Raw genomic sequence first — 7,280 nt, 5'->3', positions numbered from 1 at the left:
GCCCCTAGTTGTGTCCCACTCGACAGTTTTGCCCTTAGTTTTCGAAAATCCTTGGTTTTGCCCAAGGCGGTTTGCTCCTCTTGTGGTTTTTCCCTTCCGTCGCGTTTCCGTCCAGTTACTGTCGTTTGACCGTGTGTTGACCGTCTATGGATTTTTCGCTCGACCATTTTGCCCCTGCTTCATCACTCTTTGAATAGACACTTCCAAGTGGGACCCATCACTGAAAAAACCATCTGTCACTCTTCTCACTATCATGTGGGACCCACAACGGACCAAATATCTCTAATGGACACCGCCATGTTGTAAATATAACATCAATTTTGAAATCATTTTTTATGCAATAATTAACACAACATAAACTAATTAAAACACTAGTAATTAACACAAATCAGTACTTAAGGTCGGTCTCATCTCAAATATAATTAATCATTAGTCTATAGTTGCTAGCTATACTAGCTAATTACATTGCGTCAAGTGTTAAAAAAATGTCGGGCCAACAATTTAAAAAACGCTCTCTATAGGAGGGGGATGAGCTCGCCGGAGCCAAACGAATCGGCGTCGGAGCTCGCCGGAGCCAACGGAATCGGCGCCGGAGTTTGCCAAATCCTCCTCGCCCGTGCATCCTCACGATGAGCGCTTCGACTCCGCCGCTGCGGCATGGAAAGAGGGCTGGGTGAGGCGCATGCCACCCTCCTCCACCATCTATCCCCATCGTGCGTCCCCAGTCGCCGCGCGCCACCCTCCAAACCATCTCTCCCCACCGTGCGTCCTCGGCTACCGCATACATTGGCCACCGACGAGAGATCTGTGCCTCCCTCGGGGCGCTGTGGATCTGGGCCAGAGGGAGGCGTCGGTGGAGGCTGGCCCGCGTTAGCGTGGACGAGGGTCAACGGGGACACAGGCGCTGTAGTTCATGCCTCACACATTGCAGCGCCAGATCGAACAGAGCTCGCGACGGCGGTGAACGGATCGAGAGATGGACCTCCATGGACAGTGACATGGTGGCTTTGGGGTTGCTCCCTGCTCCTATCGGGGAAGAGAAAAGAGGAGGGTGAGAGAGATAGAGAGAATCAATAGAGAAAGGGAGAAGGAAGGAGCACGGGCAGGGCGGTGCTCGCGCCCAACCCCGATGAACGGTTGCGGAGATGAGGCGTACCTCAGGCGCGGAAACGAGGCGGGTCGGGGCGGTTTTGCTCCTACGGGCGGTCGAGCCCAACCCCGATGGGATCCATGGCTCCACCACCGATGGGGCCTCCGCTAGCCTTCCTTCGCTGGCCATGGACGGGATGTGTGGCTCCAGCGCCGACGAGATCTGGGAGAGAGGGGATGGGCATCCGGGACTAGGGTTTGACCGGTGGGAGAGAAATAAAAGGGAACATGGGATGGTGATGGGTCCCACTTGGCAGTGTCTTGCCAGAGAGTGAAGAAGCAAGGGCAAAATGGTCCAACGAAAAGTCCACAAACAGTCAACACACGGTCAAATGGCGCTGACTGGACGGAACTGACAGAAGGGCAAAAACACAAAGCAAGCTAACTGAGTTGGGCAAGACCGCGTGTTTTACAAAACTAGGGGTATTCTTGTCGAGGGTGACACAACTAAGGGCTCAAATACAATTATCCCTTTCTCCAAATATTATATAGACATCGAGATAAGTGAAAAGGATAGCTTTCGGTGGAGATTTACATGTATATATGGAGAACCGGCAAGTGACAAGAAAGAAAATACCTTCACTTTACTGCGGGTTCTGAATGCTCAACTTGGGAGGCCTTGGATCTGTGTTGGAGATTTTAATGAAATACTTTATGGCCATGAGAAACAAGGTGGCCCCCAAGAAAGCAAGTTCACATGGACAAATTCAAAGAAACTCTTGAAGAGTGTCGCTCGCAGGACCTAGGTTACGAGGGGGATAAATTCACATGGAGAAATCATATCCATTCAGCTGATAAATACACATAAGAGAGGCTAGATAGAGTGGTGGCAAATATGAAGTGGTGTGATCATTTTCCTGGTTTCAAGGTAATAAATGAGGATCCCCGCCATTCCGACCATAGGCCCATCATAGTGGAAACAGAACGAAGGTACTACATAAGCAAGAGAGGCTTTCCCCACTTCAGATTTGAAGTGAATTGGGTTGAAGAAGAAAATTGTGAATCCATCATAGAGAATGCCTGGAATTTAGCGATGGGATAGGGAATCAATGAGACCACATATGGACTTATCAAGGTGGCTAGTGAGCTTCAGAATTGGAGTACAAATATTTTGGGCGATCTGGAGAAGAGGATAAAGACTTTAAAGAGGGATTTAGAGAAAGTCAGAAGAGGTACAATATCCCCTCAACAAGTCTCTAGGGAATGTTTTTTACGTGAGAAGCTGGATCGCCTGGAACACCAATGAGATCTTTATTGGAAGCAATGCTCACACATCGATTGGCTTAAATCAGGTGACAAAAATACAAAGTATTTCCATGTCTTTTCTTCTGAAAGAAATAAAAGAAACACAATTCGCCGGTTAAAAAACAATAGTGAGGGATGGGTAGAAGGAGATGAAAATTTAAAAAATCTAATAAACGACTATTTTGTGTCTCTATTTACAGCCCATGTAGAAGGAAGTAACCAAGAAACCTTAGGTTGTGTAAGAAAGAGAGTAAACCAAAGCATGAACAACATCCTGTGTACTAGATTTTCCGAAGAGGAGGTGAAAGCAGCCATTGACGCAATAGGGGACCTGAAAGCACCAGGACCTGATGGTATGCCAGCCTTGTTTATAAGCGTTACTGGCACATGGTAGGGGAGAAGGTCACTAAAGAAGTTCTTCATGTTTTAAGGGGAGGAGACATGTCGAGGGGGTGGAATGACACAACGGTGGTGCTCATTCCAAAAGTGGGTACACCTGAGAGCTTGAAGGATCTCCGACCAATAAGCCTATGCAATGTGGTATACAAGATAGTTTCTAATGTGCTAGCCAAATAAACTAAAGGTGATCTACATGATATTATCTCCCCAGACCAAAGTGTGTTCGTCCCTGGGAGAATGATTTCTGATAACATCCTCTTGGCATATGAGCTAATGCATTCTTTGCAGAACAAAAGGAAAGGAAATGCCAGCGTTGCAGCACTCAAACTTGACATGAGCAAGGCATATGATCGAGTTGAATAGAGTTTGTTGAGAGACATGATGCTAAAGATGGGGTTTAATTCTTCTCGTGTCAAGCTCATTATGAACTGCGTCACCACGTGTGTTATCAAATAAAGGTGAATAATGATATTACGAATGTAATCATTCCAGGAAGGCGTCTTTGACGAGACCCTCTATTCCCATAATTGTTCCTTATTTGTGCTGAATACCTCTCATCAACATTGTATAAAGCAGAGGAACATGGCAAAATAATAGGCATCGGAGTATGTAAAAGGGCTCCAAGCATAAATCATCTCCTCTCTGCGGATGATTCTTTATTGCTTTTCAAAGCTGAAAACAGAACTGCAGTGGAGATAGATTATATCCTGGAGTCATATGCTGCTTGCTTAGGTCAAATAGTCAATAAGGAGAAGTCGGCCATAATGTTCAGCAAGAATGTTCAGGTGGAACAGAATAAAATGATCATGTCAGCATTGCACATTACAAGGGAGGCAAGGGCAGAGAAGTATTTAGGGTTGCCAGTTTACATAGGCAGATCGAAGGAAAAAGTATTTACCTACCTAAAAGACAAAATATGGAGGAAAATCTAGGGATGGAAAGAAAAAAATACTCTCAACAGCAGGAAAGGAGATTTTAATAAAGGTCATAGCCTAAGCAGTCTTGTATTTGCAATGGCATGTTTTGATCTCACCAAGAAACTATGTGACCAGATTAGTGGGATGATATGTAGGTATAGGTGGAGTAATATGGATAAGGAAAACAAAATTCATTGGGTTAGTTGGGAGCAGATGATGCTGCCAAAAAAGGAAGGAGGGCTAGGATTAGAGATCTCCATGTATTTAATAGGGCCATGTTGGGAAAGCAAGCTTGGAGATTAGCAAATGCACCCAACTCCCTTTGTGCAAGAGTTCTATCTGCTAAATATTACCCATCTGGTCATATTATTAGATCAATGCCTAAGGGCGGCATGTCTTATTCATGGAGAAGCATCCTCAAAGGGGTCAAACTGCTTAGAGAAGGAGTAATCTGGAGAATAGGCAATGGTGAGAATATGGACATATGGAAAGATCCTTGGATTCCACGAGGTCAAAGTAGAAAACCATCTACTCCCCAAAGAAGGAATGGCATCCTCTGCGAAGTCTCAGACCTAATTAATCTAGTAGAAGGAGACTGGTATGAGGACCTGGTAAAACAAACCTTTAATGAAGAAGATGCAGAGCAAATATTGCAAATACCAATTTGTGAAGGCTACGAGGACCGGCTTGCATGGCACTTTGATAAGAAGGGTTTATTCTCTGTGAAATCAGCTTATCGAGTGGCGATTGAATCAGACTCAAGGAGGGATCTCCAAGGTGGGGCTGCTGCATCTGGCACAAAAATGGAATATTTATCCCTTGAGTGGGAGAAAATGTGGAGGCTTCCTCTACCAGCAAAAATCCTGCACTTCTTATGGAGAATGGCGAGGAATAGTCTTGCGCTGAGACAAAAACTAATTCGACAAGGAGTTAAAGTTGATCCATGGTGCCTGATATGCTTACGTACTGATGAGGATGGTGGGCACATCTTTTTCAAATGCAAACTAGCCAAACACATCTAGAGAGCGGCTCATATGGAGGACATACGACAAAATCTTAGCGATTGTTGTAGTCCAAAGGATGTGCTTATTCGAATATATGAGCTTGATCAGTAGAAGGGCACAAGAGCAAGCATTCTCATGTGGCTTTGGTGGTGAGGGAGTCCTGGATTAGGGGGTCTCCGGACAGCCGGACTATCTCCATTGGCCGGACTGTTAGACTATGAAGATACAAGATTGAAGACTTCGTCTCGTGTCCGGATGGGACTCTACTTGGCGTGGAAGGCAAGCTAGGCAATATGTATATGGATATCTCCTCCTTTGTAACCGACCTTGTGTAACCCTAACCCTCTCCGATGTCTATATAAACCAGAGGGTTTTAGTCCGTAGGACAACAAACACAATATACAATCATACCGTAGGCTAGCTTCAGGGTTTAGCCTCTCTGATCTCGTGGTAGATCTACTCTTGTAACACCCATATCTTCAATATTAATCAAGCAAGACGTAGGGTTTTACCTCCATTAAGAGGGCCCAAACCTGGGTAAAACTTCGTGTCCCTTGCCTCCTGTTACCATCCGGCCTAGACGCACAGTTCGGGACCCCCTACCTGAGATCCGCCGGTTTTGACACCGACATTGGTGCTTTAATTGAGAGTTCCGTTGTGCCGTTTCCATAAGGAAGGATGCCTCGTCCCGTCTTTAAAGACGACACTATCGCTGAGGGAGCTCTGGCTATCGGCCAAACTCTCCGGCTAGGTGGTTTTCTTATGACCGCCTGTTCGGCCGCTGCGCCGACGATGACTTCCCGGGTCATCGAAAGCAATCTTCACATCAACTCGGAACTCACCGAGCAGTTAGATCCAATGGAGCTATCTTCCCTGAACGAGCTCTTGGATCGTATCGCCGCCCTGGGAGTCGCTACAGACTACGATCAGATTGGGCCTAAACCCGGTCTAAGAGAAATTAACTCTCCCCAGGTCACCCATCACGTTGCAGTGGTGGAAGAACAATGCGGCAAAACTTCATCTATCTTAAGGACTATCTACGTCTGGATTCCCGATTCCCCCAAACCGGATATCCGTGGAGGGGAGGACGTCACTCAAAGCCTGAACCCAGAATCAGGCAGCGGGCAAGATTTACCAGAAAACTCCCAAGAATCCAAGCTTTCGAGTTCGGAAACTCCTTGGCCACTGAGCCTCAGATCGGGTGAGGATTCGGATTCAATTCCACCCACCCACCCAAACATACATGATCTATCCCAAATTAGTCAAGAGCCCGAAGAAACAGTACACCATTACTGGGCCAGATTCCTCCTGGTCAAGAATAGGATAAAGGACTGCCGCGAGGAAGACGCAATTTCATTCTTCTGCAATAATTGCACGGACAAGGGAATCCTCAACGCCATAAGTCGTCGCGAAATTACACGCTTTGCCGACTTGGTGTCCATAGTGCGAAAGTACTGTGCGATGGAAAGTGCCTGGAAAACCGAAATAAAATTTTGGGATAATCCGGCCCTGAATACAAACCCACTCCGAAATAAAAGGGTGCATTATCACAATACACCCGGGTTAACTACCAAAAAGCAAAAGCCCTCTACGGGGCAAGGAACCGTACTCGAGGGATGGCTCAACGGACCCTACAAAATTCATAGTACAGTGGATGCGATACCAACGCACAGCCTTAGAGCATGCTGGATACTCCGGTAGGTGGCCAAAAGTGGTGAGGATCTACTCCTCCCAAAAACCACAGAGCACCAGCCCGAGGACAACAGTACGGTCTTAACGGTCTTCGAGACCTTTGCGTCAAATAAAAGACGGAAGCGAACACTACGCAGACGTCCGAAATCTGCCACATAGCAAAAACAAATCCTTGGAGCGACACGGCTATTACCTTCAATGCCAGTGACGAACCTAAATTCCGAACAGCCCGAGTACCAGCCGCACTGGTCCTCGGTCCAATCATGGATGGCTTTCGACTCACCAAGGTACTCATGGACGGCAGCAGCGGATTAAACCTCATCTATGAGGAAACTCTTCAAAAGATGGAAATAGACTAGAGCCGCATTAAGCAAAGCAGCACAACCTTTAGAGGAATCATCCCCAGTCGGGAAGCACGCTGCACCGAAAAAATCACACTAGACGTGGTATTCGGCACGCCGGATAATTACAGGTCCGAAGAAATTACATTCCAAGTGGCCCCGTTCAGTAGCGGATACCACACTCTATTAGGGTGGGAGGCGTTTACAATCTTCCAAGCCATACCCCATTACGGGTACATGAAGCTCAAAATGCCCGGGCCCAATGGAATCATCACTCTTGTTAGTGATCCGGACATAGCACTCCGCGCCGAAAATAAGACAGTTGCACTGGCCCTTGAGGCACTATCTGAAGCCCTAGCAGTCGAAGAACTAACTGCGCTGCGCTCCATGGTGAACAGGGACAACGTGATACTCGATAAAAGATCCAAGTCCACCTAGTCAAATTCCAAGTCCATCCAACGGACCCTATAAAAACAGCTTCCATCGGGGCACAGTTAAACCCTGATGTTGACGCCACACTACGAGAGTTCCTA

General features: G+C 46.8%; 1 long non-coding RNA gene across 1 annotated transcript; it reads right to left on the bottom strand.

The window, feature by feature from the left end:
* Window positions 1-395: 395 nt before the first annotated feature.
* LOC123058183 (uncharacterized) lies at window positions 396-1,382 on the bottom strand. Its single transcript, XR_006427086.1, has 2 exons — window positions 1,157-1,382; window positions 396-1,026 (listed from the first exon to the last, which is right to left on the bottom strand). It is a non-coding gene; the product is annotated as an uncharacterized lncRNA (long non-coding RNA).
* Between the last annotated feature and the right edge of the window lie 5,898 nt (window positions 1,383-7,280).

The sequence above is a fragment of the Triticum aestivum genome, chromosome 3A, assembly GCF_018294505.1.
Source record: "Triticum aestivum cultivar Chinese Spring chromosome 3A, IWGSC CS RefSeq v2.1, whole genome shotgun sequence".
Classification (NCBI taxonomy): domain Eukaryota; kingdom Viridiplantae; phylum Streptophyta; class Magnoliopsida; order Poales; family Poaceae; genus Triticum; species Triticum aestivum.
This window is presented reverse-complemented; position numbering and strand designations above follow the sequence as displayed.